The 24,563-nt window shown below is 33.8% G+C and overlaps 1 long non-coding RNA gene across 1 annotated transcript; it reads right to left on the bottom strand.

Annotated features, from left to right (window-relative positions):
• Window positions 1–19,552: 19,552 nt before the first annotated feature.
• Window positions 19,553–21,687, bottom strand: LOC140792767 (uncharacterized). Its single transcript, XR_012109811.1, has 4 exons — window positions 21,497–21,687; window positions 21,059–21,238; window positions 20,765–20,898; window positions 19,553–19,977 (listed from the first exon to the last, which is right to left on the bottom strand). It is a non-coding gene; the product is annotated as an uncharacterized lncRNA (long non-coding RNA).
• Window positions 21,688–24,563: the final 2,876 nt, after the last annotated feature.

The raw sequence follows: 24,563 nt of genomic DNA, 5'->3' as shown, positions 1-24,563 counted from the left end.
ACGAGGGAATGGAATGGGATGGGATGGCATATGATGATGGATGAAACTTGGCTGTCATGTCTCATGGTGATGATGAGCATGATGCTATCTTCCCTTTTCCTTTTCTTTTTTCGTTGATGTAAAGGACGATGCTAAAATTTAGATGACATGACTTGCTTTGGACATTATACCTCAAAAATATGAGTTCTTTCTTTCTCTCACTTTAAAAAGAAAATCTAAATTTTTCTATTAGAAATTATGTTGCATGACTATCACCTAATTAAGTTTAAACATTCTCAAAACCAATAAGGAGGTATATAATTCATGAAATCTAGATTTACTTAACCCTAATATTCTAAAGAACTTGATTAGTTGGCATTATTTTGTAGTCTTAATTTAAATATTTTAAATTAGACTAAGAAAATGTGATGTTTGATTGTGTAATTATTATTTTTTATGTGATGTGAAAAAGTAAAAAATTAAAAAAGTAAAAAAAATATTAGTTCCGGAGAGAATTACATAATATATAAAATTTATGGACCAAAATATCGTTTTGCTTTAATGATAAAATTAAAAAATATATTATTTTTTAAATCAATTAAGTTAAGCCCGCAGATAAGCTTATATGTGACACATTAAATAGGTAAAGCAACACGACCTATATAATCTATTGTAAATGGTTACACACGACACATTAATACGATAACAAGAAGTGAAATCAAAGTAACGATGAATCATTTTGTTAGGGATGAATTGTTTTGTTTGAGAAGACAAAATAACAAGAGGTGAAATCAAAGGAAACAAATTTACCTATGTATATTATGTATACTTGATTATCCATTTACAAAGTTGGACCTTTTTGGTCTCCATTTTTGGCATCCAAAGCCCCCCGTCAAATGTTTATCCCAATTCCAATTGGATAAAAGGAAATAAGAAAAGAAAGAGGTTTCACTAGCAGCTCTTTTTCACATGTGGCCGATAAGTGAAGCCAGGAATTGTGGCCGAGGATTGTGGAGCAACAAAAATTATAAATATATATAAAATAAAAGAGAGAGAGAGAGAGAGAGAGAGAGAGAGAGAGAGAGAGAGAGAGAGAACGATACGCCAATCAAGCTGTCGGTTAGTGGCCTTTTCCGGTTACCCAACTGCTGAATGACACGTAGCTCATAGGTACAGAATCTTGTCTTTAATCTGGCACCAGTCAAATCGCGCCACGTTTCTCGTTGTCCAGCTAAGCACGTGAAGCAGCGAATGGTGCTAGATCTCTTGTCGTGCACCGCAGGGAGACGTTGACGTGTTGGCAGAAAGTGGGTGCCAAAACCGATGCAACTTTTTTTTTTTATTTAAAAAAAAAAGAATTTTGGTAGAGACTCTCGGAGTCATCATGCTATAAAAATAAGAGAGTTTTTTTACTTAACCAGGTCTCTTTTAAAATTTATTTTCTCGTATAGAATTTACTGAAAATTTTTGGAAGAACTTATCTAGAAAAAAAATTAAAAAATAAGTTAGAAGTAAAATTTGGGAGAGCCACAGCTTTTTGGAAGTAAAATTTTGAAGAGTGTTGATAAAATATTTTCATATCTTCACAGTAATATATTTTATAACTAATATTTATAATTAAGCACAAAGTTATGTCGTAACAAATCTTTTTTTAATATTTTTACTTATATATTTCTCATTTAGTATTTTTAATAGTAAAATATTTAATTTTCCAGCATTATCATTATTTAATAAAGCATTGAATTATTCAATATTTTTTCTTTTAATAAATTATCAGCATTTTGCTTAAGAAAATGCTAATAGTTTAGTATTTTATATGAGAATAGACTTTTTTTTATATTAAATTTGGGATATAATTTATTTACACAAATAAAATTTAAGATGTATTCAAAGTTGGTCAAAAACTCTAAAATAAGATGTATTCATAGTTTTACTCTATCTTATTGTTAGTACTATCAAATGATGAGTGATGTCAAATTAGGAAATATAATATGGTAGCAAATAGGGCTGTTGATATATAAATAAAAAGGTTAGGGGAAATGCGCCTCCCCTTGTAGATTTTATTTTGTTTTACAAATCTGAAGCTGCAGTAATTTGGATTTTGGAAATAGCTTACTGTTCTTTATATTTCAAATTTGAAAAAAAAAGATGGATAAAATGATATCTTATTAAATGTGTTTACAGAGTATTAATTGTGATTTTGAGCGTAATATTATTTATGAATCCTTTAATTATTTTCTATCCTCCTCAATTTTGTTATTTCTTTATTCTTATTCAAAGTAAAATTTAGAGAAATATTAGAGAAATAGAAGTTCTTTTTTAGAAAAATTAAATTATGAGAAGTATTTAGGAGGTTTTATGTAGTTAAAAGTGGGTCAAAGTGTAACAAAAAAAATAAGAGAGTTTAGATGAGGTTCTAGATATAATTATTCATTTATTTTTTAAGAGCATATATAAAAAGTCTAACTACTAACATAAGTAATTAGATTGTCTATGTATGGATTTGAACTCTAAACTCTTGGTTAGAGAAAGGTAGAATCTAACCACTTATGCTAGTGGTTGGACCTATTAACGCATTATTTTGATTTGATTATAATAGTTTCAACGACTTTACAAAACTATTATTACTTTATCTAATAATAGATAAATAATTGCACTACTTCAAAAGATTAGATTGTTCATGTTTTCATCATATTTATATTATTTAAAAAAAAATTATATATATGAAGATTAAGTAGAACTTGTATATATGTTTATAGATTTTGTTACCAATAATTAAGAATTGGGGCATTATGGAGTCATATATTAATATAATGGAATTATTGACTGGTTATGATAGACTTATTGTGACACCAATGAGCACCAACATGCTAATAACAAATACAAAATTTCTTATTTTGGAGAAGATATTTTGAACTATTATGAATATATAATTAATGTGCATCATTATTATTCCTACCCATTTTATTTATAAATTAATAAGGCTGTCCGATATGCTAAGGCTAATTTGGATTAAAAATATATGCAAACTTATAGACCTTCATTATTGATTTGTTTTAAAGTCTCAATCAAATAATATTCTACCAACTTATTTTGTCAAAATAGAACATTAGTTGGTTGTGTAGCTAATGCTTCCATAGTATGGAAAAGGACTCAAAAAATGATAAAACCATAGTAATTATGTGGAGAGCAACTGTGCCAATTGACAAAGAAGATTCAAAATAGATTATGATTGCTAAAACAATAACTACCACAAGGAGTAGTATATATCCCATTGGTGAATTATTCATATGGAAGTAAGTAATCAATTGATTGATTGAGATATATATCCACCACATAAAGGAAATAATTCATAACTTTCATGCAGAAGCTCATAATCATACATAAGTACTAGTTTTTTTTTCTTTTATACAAAAAGGCATTTGCCCAATTACATTCAGAAACTTAATTACCCCAACTTGCAACGCAAGTCTAAGATCTATAATTTCACAGTTACAAAAGAAAAAAAAAATTCTATAACAACTCCTTGCAAAAAAAACCAAAAAAAGCCCCATAGTATTTCTAGACAGTATTAACTTGCAGACATAGTTACATCCTGCATTTTTAATCAAACAAAACAACCAAACTACAAGAGACATCAAAACAACTAGACAACCACACACATAAACATTTTTTAACAGCAACTAATACAAACATTTCAACAAACAAAGCTACTGACCAAAACAAATTTACCTCACAACTTTAAGTCAAATAATATTTTAAGCATCGGGCAACCACAGAGAAATGAAACTTTAAGTCAAATATCCATACACCACCTTTCTAGCTTTCGCTCTCTTGTCTTCTCTTTGAATAGCTGTATAACAAAGAAATAAAAAAACTTTTAACACTATAAGTCACTGCTTGCTAGTTCCTACTCTTGTTTTGAAAAATTCTCCTATTCAGTTCCAACCAAATACACCACACCATATAAGCATCTGTCACCATTTTTTTTCCCTCCTTAGTTATCTTCTTCAAATCAAAAAACAAGTCGCGCATCTGTCTTAGTTTCTTTTTAAGACCAAATGTCTAAGCAAGTTGACAGAAGATCCTCTTAGAGAACAAGCATCTAATAAACAAATATGCCACAAATTCTTCTTTTCCAACTAGAACACATTTAGTACTGCCTGACCCTATTTCCTAATCAAATTATCTCTTGTAAAAATTATATATGTTGTTGCCTTTATCTTAATAGGAATTTTTATTTTCTAAATATGAGACAAATTTCTTTCAATCTGACCACCATTATTCAGAAAACTATACGAGGACTTAACTATATAGATCCCATTTGAAGTAAATCTCCAGATTGCCAAATAAGATCTGTCATCTAGAAGGATCCCACAATTCTGCACACAGTTCACCATCTTCTGTTCCTTTTCCATTAGATGAGTTGTTAGACTTCTTCGAAACTATAAATTCCAAGCAATACCATCCCGACTTCTTTATTATAAACCTCTTTGTCCCACACAATACTAAAAAGATCAGGGAATATAATAGCCATGCTACGTTCTCTCAGCCATATATTAGTCCAAAACTTTACTTTATGATACGTGAAACACCCACTTTCAAAAATTCACATGTTCCTCACGTGGAGCATGTCCACGTGATTCCCACGTGACATGTCAGTGAAATAATCTCACCAAGTATCTGAATAAGTCAAGAAATACCATAATAATCCAACAAATAATTCATAATTATAATATCACAGGCCTCAACAAGCCTCTAGGAATACAAGTCCAACACTAATTTGTTAAAACATAAATACCCTCGCAGGGGCTAAGTCCAACTGGAAATAATAAAATAAACAAATGCTAAAAATAAAGGAATGAATCTGCTACTCCTCGATGTCCGCATCCTCTATAATCATCTCTGAAATATTTTCACCAAAAATAGCGATAAGCACGGGGCTCAGCAAGTAAAATCTAATAGTAATCTAAGAATATTACATGATATATAAAATACAACTCATAAGATGTCAGGGAAAAATGTACATTATGACTTTTAATAGCTTCCTTCGTTATAGCTCATTTTATATAGAAATCCACACAGGAGTCGAGTCACAATAACATATCTCACAAAGCATCATAAAAAACGAGGGGGACTAGTCAACTAGCGGTATTATCGCCCATATATGCCTGGCGACGCTGCATATGACCGGTTGTCTGTGGCCATCAGACTAAGGACCCCAGTCGTAAGCCCATCAACACCGTTCTAGTAATCATCGCACAGAGCGAAATCATCACATACGGCTGATAAGAGCACACAGCTCAATAGATGCCCTGACCCTGCGTCCTCGGGTACCGCTAGAACTACAATCCCTACCTCTCAATCATCTTTTCTAATATCATACTAGTCAAATCTCCAACTAGGGCAGTGTAATCACCTGAATGCTCCATCAGCTACCGACCTCAGGTGTGGGCCGCTAATATAATACTATATAATATACACTCTACCCCTAACCCCGGGTTGAGTGGGTAAAAAGGGCACTGCCTAACTGGGACTAGACTAACAGTGATACGTGCACGTGGTGCCATGATCTTTATTATTTATTTAACATAATCATCTCAATAGCAGATATTATAAACAAGCATAGAGTCTATCATACATGTGCATTAAGTGATAAATAATGCAAGTAAGAATTAATATGTAATTAAATGCAAACATGAAATGTCATATAAGTTTCACAAGTAAGAAAACGACATTTAATTATCACAGGTAAGAAATGACATAAGCATGCATTTTTCATAGACTATTATAGAATTCTACTCGCCTGAGTTATTTCTGGAATCCGTCTTACTCTCCTAATCAATCGGCTCTCCTTGATTTTCGAGATCCTTCCCGCACAATAATGGATCTGAGTTATTTATAAATAAACTAAACATAAGATTAATGAACTTATAAACTAACCATCTTGTTGTATAAATTTAAGTTGATTCTCTAGGTCCGAGATATTATTTGTCTTAAAAAAATAACAATGGTCATTTAGAGTCGTTCACATTGTAAATGTGAAGGTATTTGAAAAGACTAATAGATTCAAATACCTATTTGATTTTGTATAGTTCCTAATTTTATTAATAACATAGTTGAGAAAATTATAATAATTACAATTAGGTAGCTAATAGAATTTAATAAAAAAAACATACTCATAATAAATTAGTCTAGGGTTAAAATGTTAAAAGTTGGGCTGGGCTCAAGGCCCAGCAATTTAGGTGAGAGTGAGAGAGGGAGAGTGGGCTGTAGACTTACCTGAGCCCAGTCCAACAGAATGAGGAGTCAAATGTGCTCTGGACTGGCTCAGGGGCCCAGTCCAGTAGGGTGAGATGGTGGATTGGGCTCCAAAGCCCAGTCAGACAAAAAAAATGAGGAGGTGGGCTGCGGGGCCTACTGCAGCCCACCAGAAACTAAGGAGGGTGGACTAGCCTCCGGAGCCCAGTCCACCGAGACCTTAGAGAAAAGGGTCTGAGGACCTGGGCTGTAGTGCAACCCACGCCACAGCCCAAAGAGAGACCGGTGGGGGTTGGCCCAACCCCCACCTTCTCCTCGTTCTCCTTGCCAGAGAAGGAGAAACAAAGGAGAAAGGAATAATGCTGCCGGTGATCCTCATCACCGACAGCTCCCGGCTCTAGCAACTCCTCCCCAAGTCGACTAGGTCGACTTGGGTGCAGGAGTGATCAGATCCTTTGGCTAGTGTGGCCGGAGAGAGAGAGAGTTGAGGAACTCCATGGCTGGCGGGTCTGGAGTTTTCAACTCAGTGCTAGGTGGGCTCGAAGCCCTCTTCTCGGGTACCTACCTCTTCCAAGTGAAGAGGTGGGTCAGCCAAGGTTAACGAGTGAGGCCACCACCGCCGGTGGTGGCCGCTTGTGCCAAAGAAACTCGGCAGTGGGAGGCAACATGGCATCGCCTCCCTCACGCCCCGTGGGGACCCAATTTGGGTACCCACAGCAAGAGGTTGAAGCGGGGAAACTTCTCGGACCGGTGTGTGGTCGACCCGAGGTCGCTGGTCGGCGAATTTCCCCGGCAGAAGGCACGAAAATAAAATCCTAATACGCATGATTAACTAGGCTATTTTCAAATTGAACTAAAAAGGGGATGAAGGCTAACCTGAGGATCGAGGTGAGGGTGTTTTGGTTGATTGCCAGTGCTCCGGTGGCTTGCTGCCCGCGACGAGGACTTCGGTGGCTCGGGAGAGAAAAGAGAGGAGGGAAGAGCGAAGAAGAGGAAATTGTGAAAGGGAAACTCGAGGGGAAGGAGATGAGATTAAATAGAGAAGAGGTGGAGAGGGCAATGGAGTGGAGTTAACTCCACTCCGGCGCACTCCTCTCCCACCTCTCGCAACTGACTACGAGAGGTGGGGGAGAGGGAAGAAGGAGTCAGCGTGCGCTGCGGTTAGGGTGCACGCGCATGGCGCATGCGCTAAATTATTATTATTATTATTATTTTAACGGGTGTTACAATACAAATCAGATCATATCAAAAGGAATATTGGGCTCAATGGATTGAGTCTAATTATCTTATTTAGTTATTTGATTTAATTAAAGTCTTAGTAAGTTAGGATTTTATTTAATTAGTTAAATCTAACTTTACGTAGTTTTGGGAAAATATTCATAGAATATTCTACACATATCCAAATAATATCAATTGGATAAGGTTGCCAACCTCCAGATTTACAACTTTGATATTCATGACTTTTCCAGATTCGGAATTTATGTGTGACAAACTGAAAGCTTAATTCGAGAGGTAATCGGAGAAGATAAGGAATACTAGTTTAGTTGGTTTGTTAGGGTTTCATATTGCCTCTCTATCACAAAGCTTAGGGCGGGGAGCTTGTGTCGCTGGGTAGGTATACGGGTACAAGGACACGACATCATTATAGACTTATATCCGTTGGCGCTACGAGGAGTGTATATTGTCCTTGGTGCTCAGTAGTTATAGAGTTTGGGACCCGTCATATTTGATTTCCGTAGCATGTGGATAAAATATAAACAAGGAAACAAAGATGTGTAGCTTGATGGTGTTTGATCTCCGCCGATTCCTGCGATGCAGCCTATGATGGGGCTGCCTTGTGCGTATGATTTGGCCTATCTTTTTTAGTTAGGACTAGTAAGAGATGAGCCTCAAACGAGTTCAGGTACTACCATTGAATTGTCTAATTTATTAGATAACTTTTCTGGACTATTTAAGGAGCCACAGGAGTTGCCATCGAGGAGAGTGGCGGACCATCGCATAGAGATTGTACCCGAGGTTACACCGGCGAACGTGAGGCCATATTGCTATTCGCATGTGCAAAAAAAAATATCTTAAAGACGGTTGCCGAGATGTTGGAGCAAGGTCTCATTCAACCAAGTCATAACTCATACTCATCTCCCGTGCTATTGGTGTGAAAAAAGGATGGGACATGGCATTTTTGTGTTGACTATCAGGCATTAAACGCTATTACTATTAAGGACTAGTATCCTATTCCTGTTATCAAGGAGTTGCTAGACGAGCTTGCAAAGGTGACTATATTCAGCAAACTTGACTTGAGAGCCGGGTATCATCAAATTAGAGTTCACCGGCGGATGGGCACAAAACTGCATTTCGAACTCCGGACGGGCATTACGAGTGCTGGGTGATGCCTTTTTGTCTCACTAATGCTCCAGCTACCTTTCAAGGCCTCATGAATGATATATTTTGGCCTCTCTTGCGAAGGTATGTCTTGGTATTTTTTGACGACATTTTGGTGTTTAGCAGGACTAAATTGGAGCATTGGCGGCATTTGGAGAATGTGCTGAATTTATTGAGGCAAAACCAATTAAAGATCAAGAAGTCCAAGTGCCTATGGGGAGTACCACAAATAAAGTATTTAGGCCACATCATTTCAGCGGATAGTGTAGCAGCGGATCTTCAAAAGATTGCATGTATGACCGCTTGGCCTATTCCTACTACTACCACCGGATTGAGAGGATTTTTGGGGCTAACCGGATATTATCGATGCTTCATCGCCGGATATAGTAAGATCTGCTCCTTTCTCTTCTTTGTTGAAGAATGACTCTTTTAGATGGACGGATGAAGCCATTTCAGCCTTTGAAAAACTAAAAATAGTAATGACGACGACACCCGTTCTAGCACTACCAGACTTCACCAAAGAGTTCATTGTGGAATGTGATACATCGATGTTGGCATAGGAGCTGTATTAATGCAAGGAGGGCATCCCATAGTCTTTCTTAGTAAGGTCTTATCGTCAAAATCTCAGCAATTATCGACTTATGAGAGAGAGAGATGTTGACAATTCTGCATGCGATGACAAAGTTGATGCATTATTTGATCGGTAGACGATTCATTATTCGAACTAATCAAAGAAGCCTTCCATACTTTATGGGACAACGCATACACACTCTAGCATAGCAACGATGTGTCACAAAATTGTTGGGATATGATTATGAAATCCAATACAAGAAGGATATGGAAAATAGAGCAGCGGATGCACTCTTGTTGAGGTATGCATGTACTTCTGACCCAAATGTTTTGAGATTGTTGCAGGAGGTATTGGATGATACAGAGCGCCATCTAGAATTGAAGAATCGAGGCGGTTTGTTGCTGGACTGCGGATGCATTCAGATGTTGGAGCGTATTGGTTCAGTTGCATATCGTTTGGAGCTGCCGGAGGGGTCGAGAGTGCATCCTGTCTTCCATGTTTTATTGTTGAGGGAGGGCATTGGAAATCATGAGATCATTGGATCAGTTCTACCGAAGCCATTGGAGGAGATAGAAATCATAAAGCCAGTTCGTGCACTTGCTAGGCATCGACAACGATATGGTACGAGATTGGAGATAGAGATTCTAGTTGAGTGGCTTAGCAAGCCATCCGATGAGGCGATATGGGAGTTGGCGACAGATATCTTGGAGCGTTTTCCTGACTTTTCACCTTGAGGGCAAGGTGGGGGAAGTGTGGTGGATTGATATGAATCGGATCATATCAAAAGGGAGATTGGGCTCAATGGATTGATTCCAATTATCTTATTTGGTTATTTGGTTTAGCTAGAGTCTTAGTATGTTAGGATTTTATTTAATTAGCTTAATCTAACTTTGTGCAGTTTTGGGAAAATATTCGTAACATATTATACACATATCCAAATAATATCAAACTTTTGGATAAGGTTATCAACCTCCATATCTACAACTTTGATATACATGACTTCTCCAGATTCAGAATTTACCTGCAACAAACCGAAAGCTTAATCTGAGAGGTAATTGGAGAAGATAAGAAATGCTAGTTTAGTTGGTTTGTTAGGGTTTCATATTGTTTTAGGACTTATTGGCTAGCCTCTATAAATATATGGATGGCAGCCAATTATATTGATTTCTTGCCTTTCTATCATCTATCTACCATAATCTCCCTCCTCCCTCTTTACCATCCTTTCACCTCTACCGTTGGTAAGGCTTCTCCTAACTTCTAATCTCCCTCGACTGTCGACCCACCCCTCTTCTTTGAGATCTTGATCACTTCATTCCATTCGTCTATATCTCTTAACTACTTCCACAGTGCACCTTCATCTCCATATCCATCCATAATCCTAACATCCACTCCACCCGTCACCACCACCATCACCCACGTTATTCTATGTTTTCGTACTTACTAAAGTTTGAATCTGCAAATGGTGTAAATACAAAAGTTGTAGATCAGGAAGTTACAGATCTAACTCAATTAGTTTCATAATTTTCTAACTATTAGATAATTTTTTACGAATATTATTTTATGGTCGCACAGACTAATTCTTATAATACATTCAGATCTTGAAGAAATTGTTGTGTAGCTTATCTTTGGTTCAAGAACTTATCAATTAGTATCAAAGCTTACCAAGTGGTATCAGAGCCTAACAAGTGGTATCAGAGTTTAACAATTTATATCAGAGCCTATCATTGGTATCAGAGCCTATCAAAGTGGTATCAGAGTTTATCAATTTTATCTCCATTGTGCACCTACCAACTTAGGGCAGTTTTGAAAACCCTGCCACCCTTCCAGAATGGTGAAATTCTATCAAAACTCTTTAGTTAAAAGATTCTGCTCTATATTTCTTGTAATATCTACCCACCGCCACATATGCCCACAGCTGATTTTCTGAATTTAATTCTCTACCACCATTTAGCCAGTAAAATTGTATTCATATTCTGTAATTTTATAATCCCTAGTCCACAAAATTCTTTTTTTTTTTTTTTGCAAACCTTGTTCCAACAGGTAAGAGAGTACCATTTTTTCTCTTCCCCAACCCCTTTCTCTATACATCTAGATCTGATTCTATATATTCTTTTACAGACCCAACAAGGCAGCTAAAAAAAAGGACAGAGAGTATAATGGCACAATACTTAAAACTGAATTGATAAAAATAATTCTACCTCAAAAGATAATATTTTCCTTTGCAGCCTATTAAATTTTTTTCTACGTTCTCAATCATTAGGTACTAATCCTGTTTCCTCAGTTTTCCATCATGTAATGGCAGCCCAAGGTATTTAATAGGCAACTTCTCCACACCACCATTTTTTTTCCTTTTTTTGGATTCTTCTCCAGATTACTCAAAGAACTCTTGTTGAAATTAATTTTCCGTCCCGAAGTAGGCTAAGAAAAATATAAGTATTTTAAAATCATAATATCCTTACTTTTAGCCTGTAAGAAGTTAACAATATAATCTGCATATTGCATATTTGTGATACTATTATCAATCAAATCATCTCCCAAACCATTAATCCATCTCATCTCTTTAGATTTGTAGATCATTCTATGAAGCCATTAGCTACCAGCAAAAAGAAAAAAGGGGATAAAGGGGATAAAGGATCTTCCTGTCTGAGTCCTTTCTTACATCTGAAATACCATCCAATCTCTCCATTAAAAAATACTGTAGAAAATCTTGTTAATATAGCATGCACCACCCAATGTACCCAATGCGGATCAAAACCTCTTCAACAAAGCATATCTGCAAGAAAGTCTCGTCTGACTTTATTATAAGACTTCTCAAAGTCAAGCTTCAATAATACACCTTCCTTCCCCTTTACTCTCTCTCACACTATGAATTATTTTATGGATAGTTGCTATACTATTTCGAATGAATCTTTTTTTTATTTATAAAAGCATTTTGGTACCCCTCAATCATCTTATCAATAATAGTGCATAATCTGATAGTAAGTACCTACATAACCAACTTATAACTGTAATTTAGTAAACTAATGGGTCTATATTCCCCTACTCTATCAGCTTTATTTCTCTTTGGAATAAGAGATATCAGAGCATAATTGAGCCACTACATATTTTCCTATTGAAAAAACTAAAACTTATGTGAATACTTATGTATACTATGATACTTATTGAAAAACATAATTAATGTCCTAGGAGATAGAATCTATCACACACTATCAATAATAAAATGTAGAAAATAAAGCGTGAAGAAACAATCACAAATACAAAAGTTTTTACGTGAAAGAGTCTAAACTGGGTAAAAAAAACTACGGATCCAAAATCGGATCGAAACTAATCACTAAAACTCAGAGCATTTAATAAGAAGCTTCTTGTGATAGGTTTCCAAACCTCAGTGACCCTCAAGGTTGATCATTTCGTTTTAGTAGCCTTCGAAACGTAGTTCTTCTATATCTGATGTAGATACGTTGAGATGAGAATGATCCAGCATGTTCCATCTAAAGCTAAGAATTGATCTCTAATGACCTCTAAAAGATGATCTTAATATGATTGTAGATCGATTTTTAAAAAAATGATATTCAATTTAATACTTGATAGTACTCTCCTAGGGTTAGATTAAAATCCTTTATATACTCCTTAGAGATACGATATGATAAATATTTTTAGAGATAAAGTAAATACTTTAGAAATAAAATAAATAGAGATAGACACAAATCTAAGTCAAATTAACTCTCATATAACTCCAGAAATTACAAATTACATCGGTGCGTTCAAAAGTAGCCTGAGTGTGTTCAAACACGGTGACTTAAAGTGTGAATGCGCTGCGAACGACCAAATATGAACCTTTTTACCATCTCTATTTGCGTGAACACCTACAGGGTGCGTTCGAACGCCTACAGGGTGCTTTCCTTCTCTTCTCTTCTTTCGTTCTCTCCATCCAGACATATATATCTCATGTTTGATTCCTAATCACAGTACAATTGCATCTTCTTTAGTATGAGAACATTTTGGCACGTTTAATATCTAAAGCAAAGATGGTCCAATCTTGTGGTCCAATCCTGCCAAAAGAAGGGAGTTAGACCTAACCCACCAAGTTCTTGGACCACAGCCACAAGCCAATTTGAGGATCTTTTAGTTCCAATGCTTTACTTGTGATGACTTTTAGAAAAGCCTTTTGCTTGTGATGCTATTCACATTAAAGTAGTTGCATTACGTGAATGGCATGCCAAGACATGAGAAAACCACCTACAAGCTGCATTGCCCATGTTTTGGAGTACATTTTTTGGCTTGGAGATAAAGAAAAAGAGAACCAACTTTAGGGCTAAGACAACATCTGATGCTCAAAGGTGATCAACTCTTTATAGTTTATCAACATTTATGAATGTCGAAAACATGATATATGGCCCACATAATTACCAGCATTTTGTAAATACCAGTAAAATTTAAAGACTCCAAATTGGGTGGACAATAGTGACATCTTAGTTTTATCGGCATTTATAAATGTTGTAGTATCATAGTTTTATGAAATGTCATAGATGAAATGCAATAGTACTATAATTTTTCCTACATTTATAAATTGTTAAAAAAACTGAAAAAGTGGAGATGAATAAAATCAAATGGCTAGGCTCTTGCAACGGTCAAGCGAAGCGAAGATAAATCTATTTCTTGAGCAAATTATCATCCATTTATTGCGATTGAAAAGTATAAAAGCAATATATTCTTGAGATAGAAGCCCATCACAAATCAAGGTACAACTCGCAAAATTGAACCTAATCTAAACAAGAATTAATTATAATGGCAAGTACTAAGGTCTTTGGAATTATTCAAAATATTAGCATCATCTTCTATTTATAGAAATTAAAAAACACTAACTAAATAGTGCTACTAGTTAGATAACTAAAAAGTAGTTATAGTAAAAATTGGTTAGATAACTAAAAAGTAGTTAGGGTAGTTAAAAGATCAAAAGATGCTAGTTAAATAACTAATAATTAGTTATAATCATAAAAAAGTGCCTTATTTACATATTCACTCAGAGAATTATTTTTTTGCTTTAAAATTGCAGTATAGAAATATTAATATTTCTAACATAAATGTCGAAATATACTCAAATAATACCAGTATTTATGAAATGTTGGTAAGAATATAAAATAATGGATACAGATTCATATCCAGTGGATACAAGCCAAACAAACACAGATCCAAATTTGAAAAGAAAATTCCCTAAAAATTTTATTATTGCACACCTTGTCTCACATGAGATATATATATATTGTTGTGATATAAGTTGCATGCTTATTTATGTCATAATATTTTTTTATATATTTATATTTTATTGATGACATATTTATATACTTATTTATGACATGATGCTCTTTTTTATTTATATTATTCAGTACATGATTTATTTTTTATTTAACATTACTAATTCGGGATAAGATTTATTCACTGAGCTCTTAGCTTATAACTCTCTTTATTTTTTTCTAACCCTTAGATGTGTGGTATCTGATATTGATTTGAAATATTATGAAGAGATATTTTAGAGTAAGGATAAGATGAGCTTGATGTGAGGTAGTATATAAGATAATTTATACGAGAATTGAGTTGTACTGATGTTTATATTTATATCCCGCTATATTAGACTGTGATTTGTATAATACAAGTTTATCTCTATATGACCAACCAGTCTGCCCTATCATTTGCATGGTATTTGCCATGTGGGCATGCACATGACTAGCGGACGGTGGTGTTACAGCAATGATGGGTAAGACCGCACCTATAGAGGAGGAGGGTATGGTCGTGGATCCTGCTACATAAAGGGTTTCGAGCAGGAACTGGAGGAATTGAGTTGGTAGTAGTAGTGGTGAAGTAGGGTTTTGATTAAGGAGTTTCTTGGGGTTTATATTTAGTTGGGCTTCTATTTTTTGCTCTAGTATTGTTTGCTTATGCTTTACCTTCCACCGCTAAGCCTCGAACGATGCCTTCACCCACTACAGCATCTATTATCTGCTTTGCCACAAACACTTCTTTCGAATTTCGACTTTGAAGAGCTGAGTTCTATAATCGAATCAATGGTGGAAAGCCTAAGATGAGATGGTTTGCATGTGGCTTTTTTGAATTCTTCAAGTTTTTGAGGTTTAATATGTTGGTTTCAGTTTTTTTATGGTTAATAACTAATTGGGATTGGTAGGCACTTTAGTGAGAATGAGACCTTCGTTGAGTCACATTTTTCAGTACTCTAATTAGTTAGAAAATTTGAGCTCCATACTATCTTTTTTTATTATTATCAATCATATAATATATCTATCTTGAATTTACTCAATGCAATAACTCTTTATAACCATCCAAGTTAAGTTTCAGCAAATTCTTTGTCTCGGTCTTCTTTCCAACAATATTTGATTTCAACATAACTTTTAACTTAATCTCAAAATCATTCTAATATAAATCGTGCTTGATTAGAGGCATCGTTGCAAAGATGATAGCTTGACCTTCTTATTTGATAAAATTTCTTACATTTGGTGTATGTTTATTATAATTTTTTTAATCTATTAATTTTATTTTACTTTTTAGGTCAAACCATGATGAAGTGGAAAATAGTAGCAAATTTTTGAATTTGTTGGGTGTTTCATCTTTTATGTTAAAGAACTTTGGAATGTTTAGAATTACTTTATATTGGTACATGATCTTGATACATGGATATAGATAGATAAACTCTACATAATCATAAATGCTTGTATCTTTTTCGGAAAGTCTAAAATATATTGCATTTATTAACTTGTTTATAGTGATTGTCTTTGTTATATAAATATAAAATTTTGTTGGTAACAAAAAGCAGTTAATAAATTTGATTGTATTATATAACAACATATCTAATTTTATCACAATTATAGTGCCAGAAAATAATATAAATAAAATGCCAATTTGTATTAGTAGCACTTTCACAAATGCCACATAAACACATAAATAAGTAGAACAAAGCTCTTTAGTGATGCCACTAATATTTGAAAGAATGGCACCATTATCTTTAACGGCATTTTATAGAAATACCACTAATATTTGACCAACATTTAGAGAAATACCACTATTTTTTTTTATATGCATTTTGTTAAACTGTCGGTATAATCTATACCGGCAATCGTAATACCGCTTAAAATACAATAAATGTCAATAATTGGCAATATTCATTGGTACAATTCATTGGCACATAGGAAATGCCACTGAATATATCTCAAATGTCAGTGTTGACCTATACCAACTTAATTTTATGTGATAATTATTTAAAGTGTTATTTATCCTAATTTTAGTAATTTTATTATTGAACTAATAAAATTATTTATAATGTACCTTTCCTATTTAATTATGTATTAGATGCAGCACAATGTTTGAAGCTACTATTTGAGCATCTTTTTGGACCAAAATAGTACAGTATTAATCTCTCAAATGTAGATAGAAAAATTAGATATTCAATAAGGTATTAAATTCATTTTTTATTATTTTTTATTACTATAATAGTTATAAAGCTAATTTTTAATTTAGTTTTCTTCATCGATTTAAATACGTGAATATATGATAGTAAAGAACTCTTTGAGTTTTTTAAATGATATTACTTTGAGTTTTTTAAATTATATTATTAATCTATTATTAATAATATGTAGACTCCACTAAAATTTGATAAATCTGTTTAAATTAGTGTATATGACCTATAAAGTCAATAAGATCAAATTCTCAAATAACTCTTGTTACTATGATCCTCTTATAAAGCAACTGAAATCAAACTCTTTTTACCTACTAATTCATATAAATAACAAAACTTCTAAAAATACTAATTATAAAGAATTCATATAAGCCAATTTATAAGAATCCATATAAGGCAAAGAGAACCACAGAAGACCAGCTCAATTCTTCCTAATTGTTATATTGGATTTATAACCAGAGGAGCTCCTAATTCCAACTAATTTTTCTATTAACTACTTCCAACCATCTTCAACTCAATGCTTGCATTCTTTGTTAACTTCCACTTTTTTAATCTTAATCATGAAGACATGGACATCCACAAGGAATTCTTCTTCTTTGTGTCTGTGGGCCAGTTGAGAAGATGTTTTATTCTAATCCATCTCCAGCTCATCTTGGTCATCGAGATATTCTACTTCATGTGCATGTAATCCTTCTCCAGAAGCAACTACAAATTAGATGCCGATGAAGACAAAGTCATGCTTAAATGTATGTTTGGGGTTTTGAGTTACTTTGAACCCTTGCAAAGCTACAAATTTATCATATGGCTCACTTGTTCTCATCTTAATTATAACCAGAAAGGGACAATCCTTGAACAGTAGATTGGAAAGAAAGAAATACCTGGCAAGATTTATTGATGTTGTTAGGTGGTTATTTCAAAACTAGATTCCAAATAAAAGATCTTTCTAGGTCTTCATTATCAGAAGTGCATATATGTCTTATATTGCAAAGAAAAATGTTCATTAATTAGGTTTCCCATTATCTCTAATGACCATGAGGATCATGTGAATTAGTGGCTCAAGCTGTGTATGGTAAATCATGACAAAGATTTTAGGTTTAAAGTCCTCCAGTTGATGTTGGAAGCATTATATGCATATGGTTGGAATGCATTATTGCGCGGTTTTTTTGGAAGAGTTTATCCAGTTGATGACTATAGCCTTTATCTAATCTACGATTACTTCCATTGGTTTATGATCTATCAAAGAAAAGATATTTAGGTTTGGATAGATATTTTTAGGTTTCATTTTCAAATCTATTCTTCAACTTAAATGTAATGGGAGTGAAGAAAAACTATACTCCCATTATTAGAAAGTAGTTAAGCTCATTAATTCAAACCTACTGTTATTGGAACCACTCCTTTTGCTCCTCATTTTCCAACTTCAGTGGAGATCTTAGAAGCATTTAATTGCAATCCAAGGAAAATAAACTCTAGATATTCTTTATAAAACTATATAAAAGTTAACAACTAGAAATCGTACTATTACCAATTTACGTAAAAATAACCACTAAAATGATACCTAAACTTACGGCGAAGATATCTTGAGTACAAATTCTTATCACTTTTTTTAAGTGTCCGGAAAAATCATTGAGGCATTGTAGAATGACACAGGATGTCAATAAATAGGTTGGAGTAAAATGTTCTACGTGGTAGAAATTAAAATGTAATATATATTTATTATCATTTTCCAATGTATGAGCCTCGTAGATAGTAGTCGCATGACACGTGTATGGGTGCACTGCCATATTTGCATGGGAATGGCATGACCCCCTCATGAGCATGCATGCATGGATGGATGGATGTGGGAGGATGATGAGATGGCCACGTGGGAAGTTGCAGGGAGTTTCCAGGGTCTGAGAAGAACTGATCACCTACTCACGTGGCTGGTCGCTGTCGCACTAATTGCGGGGATCTAAACTTCTCTCTCTCTCTCTCTCTCACTCATCATTGGATTTCTCTTTAAAAAAAAAAGAAAAAAAAATAATCTTTTCTTTGGTGTATATATATATATATGGTTAATTATACTTCCTAAGTTATGATCTTTAAACTTTCGAATTATAAGGTATAATAATTTTTAGTATATAAAGGAGGATTTGCATGCTCTTTGCTACTAGCAAGACTTTGTTAAGGTATGATCGGTTTTTATCACGTCTCTCTTTTACTAAGGTCCAGTGGGAAGGTTGCCTCGTTTACTTGGTTAATTTTAGAATATATATATATATATATGTTATTCTTAAAATGAGTTATTTATTTTAAGGATAATTATTCTTGTAAATTACCTATATTCTAGAATATTGGTGTGATTATTATTTTTGATGTGATATAGAGTGAAGTAAAAGATAGAAAAAAATATTTTATTTTTTATGAAATTATCATGAATATTTTTTTATTTACTATAAAGTATGTTGATGGGATAGATATTAAGAATAAATTAATAACTGAGTTAGCGTGTAGTATAAAATATAATTTTAATAAATAGTGTTTGTATTCTAGAATGGAAATATTATCGTGTTTAGCTATTATTTTGGAATAAGAAAAAAGTTACTCCTAAAATGAACAGGGGCTTAGGAAACATTGAGAGGAGCAGATTAACGAGGGCTAAAATTGTATATCACTAGTTATTTTAGAAGTCTATTTGGGCATGTAGGAAATATAGGATTCTTATAAGCTGAACGAGGAGGCCTAATCTTGATATTGAATTTGGCTTGCTTGCTTGTTATCTTTGAACACTCTGGGTGAATTATTTGCTTGAACTTGTATTGCATGTGGTAACTTTTTTATTTGTGTTGAACTTATTAAGATCATTTCATGCTATACTTGCTATAAATATATACTTCAAGATATTATCTTCACTCATTCTAAAATGATTAAAATTGCACCATCTTTGTATAGCTGATCATGATTCATACTTTCCTTATACTAGGTGGCTGTCTTTGCACCTCCTATTTCCAGGGTCTGCTACACTAATAGGTGCAATAATAATATTGCGCATTAATTCCTTAATCAGTCTAGCCTTTTAAGATTGTGTCCGTAAAGAGTGGGATGATCCACCTTTGGACCTTTGTAAATTTGAACATATAGCATAAGAAAAGTATACGAAACCTGAGGATGGGGTAAAGGTCCTTTGAGAGTTCTTGCAATGTCGACGGGGAAGTCGAAGGTAGCACATCCCTTGGGAATAAACCACCACCTCTTCCAGTGGTGGAACTAGGCCAATATTTTTAGCTGACAAGGTAGAGCATACAAAATCTAGAACACATATATCTGTGCATATCCCTACCACCAAAACCTACATACAAGTTATAAATTCTTGTAAATAGAGGAAGCATGCAATGAGAAATATCAAAACAGGAAGAATGCACCACTGTCACTTAAATCTGAATTCTGAATTCTATTAGCAAGTACAGAAAAAAGACTCATTGTCTACATGTTTCGTTTTGTTATCTGATAGTCTAAGCTTTTACGAAGATGAGAAATGAATATAGTATCAGAGCAAAAGACCCTAGGTTCAAATTGCATCTTGGGCTTAAATATCTTGAGCATAGACATAAGGTGGAGTGTTAGAATATAACGATCACAATTATCGTTCCCTAATAGCTGAAGTTTTTTGGAAGACACATATTGACCATTAGAATATAAGAATCACCATTCTCGAATATGGCTTAAGATTTTAGAGAAGGTGATAGGTTAATATGGTATTAGAGATTGTTTTTTTGGATGTCATGAATTCAAATCTCAATAATACAATTTTATTCCCTAATCTCGAGGTGTGTTGAAATCATGATATGCATTAGTGATCTGTTACTTGACAACACCTCGAGATTAGGGAATAAAATTGTATTATTGAGATTTGAATTCATGATATGCATTAGTGGTCTGTTACTTGACAACTTAAGTTTTTAGAGCAACTAGTTATCTAATATGTTATCAGAGCACAAGTTCTGAGTTTCCTACATAACCTATATATTATTTAAAATATAAAACAATTACTTATTTAAGTCAAATTCACAAAAGTGTCAGAAGTAAGTTAAACTTTTTAGTGTAGTCAGTGCATGTGATATTTGATAAGCACTTACAGACGTGATTTCGTTGGCCTTCACCCATTTAGCAAAAGTATTTGATCCATCCTTCTCCATAGAACCAATGAACCCATCAAAGCAATCCTTGCGTTTGATTGTCACATTTGGGTCCTCCTCCAACCATTTCAGAGCTGATTTTTTTTTTTAACCAAAATATATCAAAAACCATCAACTTCTAAGTATAAAGAAACTTTCTTTTTGGAAAAAAAGAATTGATATTATCAAGTTATGTATGAGAGAGAGAGAGAGAGAGAGAGAGAGAGAGAGAGAGAGAGAGAGAGAGAGTGGTACCTGGAACCAGATCTTCTTCACCTGATCCAAGTATACAATGAGGTGGGTAAGGAGACTCAGGCTTATTTGGATGGTGCGAATCAAGAAAAACAAAAACTGGCCATTTCCTCTCAGTGAACAACTTAGACAAACTTGCAGCCTCTTCCACCATCATTGATATCTATTGGGTTCAACTGGAGCCTGCACAATATTAATTTCATAACTTAAAGAAAGTCAAAATACCATATCCAAGTAGAGTTCCAGAATCCATCACTTGCTAAAAATGATCATGTTTTTAACTATAATTTATTACCAGATATTTATGTATGGAAACTCGAACAAATAAAAGTAACATTATAATTTATACAGCAAAAAAATAAAAACAGGGTATCAATGAAATATAGAATTGAGGATCATTAAACTAATTCCAGAATTAACAAAAGATCGAGAATAGCATACGAGTTTGCCAGCTCCAACAGTGCAGAAGCCATTAAGAATGTCAACCAGAACTAGACCTAGAGTTCTTCCAGAATCCTTCTCGCCTAAAAGAACATAGTCATCTTCTTCCTCGAAGGGCATTTCAGCCTTTACTAGATCTATAATTCTAGTCTCAGAGCCCATCTTTCTTTATTTCACTCTTTCGATCTCAGTTCTCTCTCTCTCTCTCTCTCTCTCTCTCTCTCTCAAAAGAGTGTTGGGTTGATATATGTAGGGAAAGATGAAAATATCTGATGTCCGGTCACTGGCATGCAAGAGTTACCGCAATCAGTACATAGTCGTGAAGTCGAAAAATAGCGAAATTTAAAAAGGATCACGAAGGCTGTGGACAAAAAAAAAAGTGGGGGAATGAAATGTAATTGATTTTATTTGAAAAAGAATTCCGTTCTTTGTAAAATAATGAAATGACCAAAGAAGATGACACTATACCACCCGTAAGACAATAAGGAAAGAAAGGAAAGAGAATAAAGATACAGAACGACGAAAGTAAAAAGCCATGAAAGACTAAACATGGAAGATGGCAAAAGGATAAAAAGAAAATTCATATAATGCGTTGATCGATGTCCACCTGTCCGCAATGTAGTACAAACAAAGATCTCAAATATAATCTGGTCTTGATGTGATGTGATTCATAGTTATCCCTGTTAAACTATCACTGTAGGCCAAAATCTCGTCGGATTAGCTGGGTTTTGTTTGCACAAATTTATCGGCTCTACGTTATGAGTTTAAATCTCTCCTGAGCGTTAGAGGTTGATATCTTTATGGATTTTTCATCAGAACACTGTGTGCATATCGTATGAGCATATTGTGCCTCTTCTTTTTAAGTGGGTTGACCCACTTTTATAATTTATATATTTGAAAGGATAAGCCTCTTTGTCTAGACAATAATAAACAATAAAAACTTTTGAAATATTTTAATAGCTACCACAATTTTTAAAATATTATAGGGATAATTTTCTATTCATCCCCTGAATTATCATCGATTTCTATAATAACCCTTAAAAATTTTTTTTGGTTATGTTACCTATTTTCGTTCATAAATTGTCGTATAAGTATCACATGATAATAATATGGCTAGAATACCCTTATATTATATGTGATAATTTAAAATAGACTTTTATGTTGACCAAAATATCTTTAGAGAATATCATCGATCTCTTCTTCTTCCTTTTCTTAGAGAACACCCTCATCCACATCCTCCCTCACCGTCTCCTCCGGTGCTGGCCACTACTGTGGTCTCCCGTCCTCGCTCCTCCGCATTCTTCCCTCACCTCTCCTCCTGCTTTTTTCTTTGCAAGCAGATTCGAATATTTTAGGTTCAAATAATAGTGTCTCTATATTTTCAAATGATTTCTAAAGCGCGTTTGAAAAACCTGACTTGAAATTTTCTGTAATTTGAAAATTTTCAATTTAATTGTATATACGTTCATATTACATTTTCTAGATAACTGAACATAAGTAGGCTATTTTGTACACATTTGCCATCCTAATAAACTTTACTGAGTCCCACTTGACACGTAATATTAAATGCTTCACTTCAGTGAATGGATATGGGAGATAACATGACATCACACATGAGACTCGATAGTCCACAGATATTCTTCTATTCATCGGTAGTATTGGAACCATCCATCTCGTTCTTTAAAAGACTTAGGTGTAATCTTTATTTGAAGCACAAGAGCAAGACTAAGAATCCTAATGCTGCTGCTTTCGCTATTGAACGCTAATCTTCATTAAATACATTCTTGTAATTATTTTGAGAGTATTTTCAATATTAGTTTTCATCATTTATCATCTTCTTCGTTCATGTCATTTGTTAGTAAATACTAAACTCTATGTAATCTTCTTTGTTCATTTTATTTTCAACTTTAGTTTTCCTCCTTATATATACTTTCCATTTAACTTTACATTTGACCTGTCGTACTTATCTCTGTGTTCCGTTTGTACTCTATATTTGATCTGTCATTGTACTTGTGTTCATATAAGTATTTAGAGAGTATTTCCAACGTTAGTTTTTGTAACACCTAAAAAAAGGGCGCATGCATCCCTTTCTCTTTTCTCTTTTCTCCCCCTCCCTTTTTGTAACACCTAAAAAAGATATTATTTTGTACACATTTGCTAATCTAATAAACTTTGCAAGTCCCATTTGACACGTAATGTTAAATGCTTCACATTAATGAATGGATATGGGAGATAACATGACATCACTCATGAGACACGATAGTTCATATATATTCTTCTATTCATTGGTAGTATTGAAACCATCCATCTCGTTATCAAAAAGATAGGTTACAAATTAGGTGTAAGAGCAAGACTAAGAATCTTAATGCTGCTACTTTCGCTATTGAATGCTAATTTTCATTAATGATTTTTCTTCATTAAATACGTTCTTGTAATTATTTTGAGAGTATTTTCAATATTAGTATTCATCATTTATCATCTTCTCTCTGTTCATCTCATTTTCAACTTTAGTTTTCCTCCTTATATATACTTACTAATATTTGATCCGTGGTACTTAGTAGGTGGTTTTATTTAATAAAGCTGATTAATTAAATGTTGTCTCTATGATTTACTATAAATTGATAAAAATGATATGAATGATAATTTGAGATAAATTATTTTAGTTACATTTAATAACGCGTCAAGCCACGGTACAATTTTACCAGCTCCAACTATTTATTAAAAGCAATGAATTCTTAAATGAACTTATCCAAGCCTATAACGGGCATCAGTAGGATTATTTAATTAATCAGTATTTAAAATGCGATGCTTATATTTTTATTGTTTCATTATCGAGGTAGATTCTGTACCATATGAGGATGATTCCGTGGCGCAATTACAACCAGTTATTTGGAAAGCGATGTCAAGTAAGTAAAATTCTATTGTCTAGAAGTAGTGTAGAGAATACAATGTCTTATCTTATAGCATTATCACATTCATATCATGCATGTGTGCGTATATTTTATACTGTTAGTAATGCAAAAGTACATATTAACTTTACTTACTACTCAACATGGTTACATGTATC

The sequence above is a fragment of the Typha latifolia genome, chromosome 7 (genome assembly GCF_019914945.1).
Source record: "Typha latifolia isolate L0001 chromosome 7, TyphaL0001v2, whole genome shotgun sequence".
Taxonomy (NCBI): domain Eukaryota; kingdom Viridiplantae; phylum Streptophyta; class Magnoliopsida; order Poales; family Typhaceae; genus Typha; species Typha latifolia.
The sequence above is the reverse complement of the archived record's forward strand: the minus strand, read 5'-3'. Positions and strand labels throughout refer to the sequence as shown.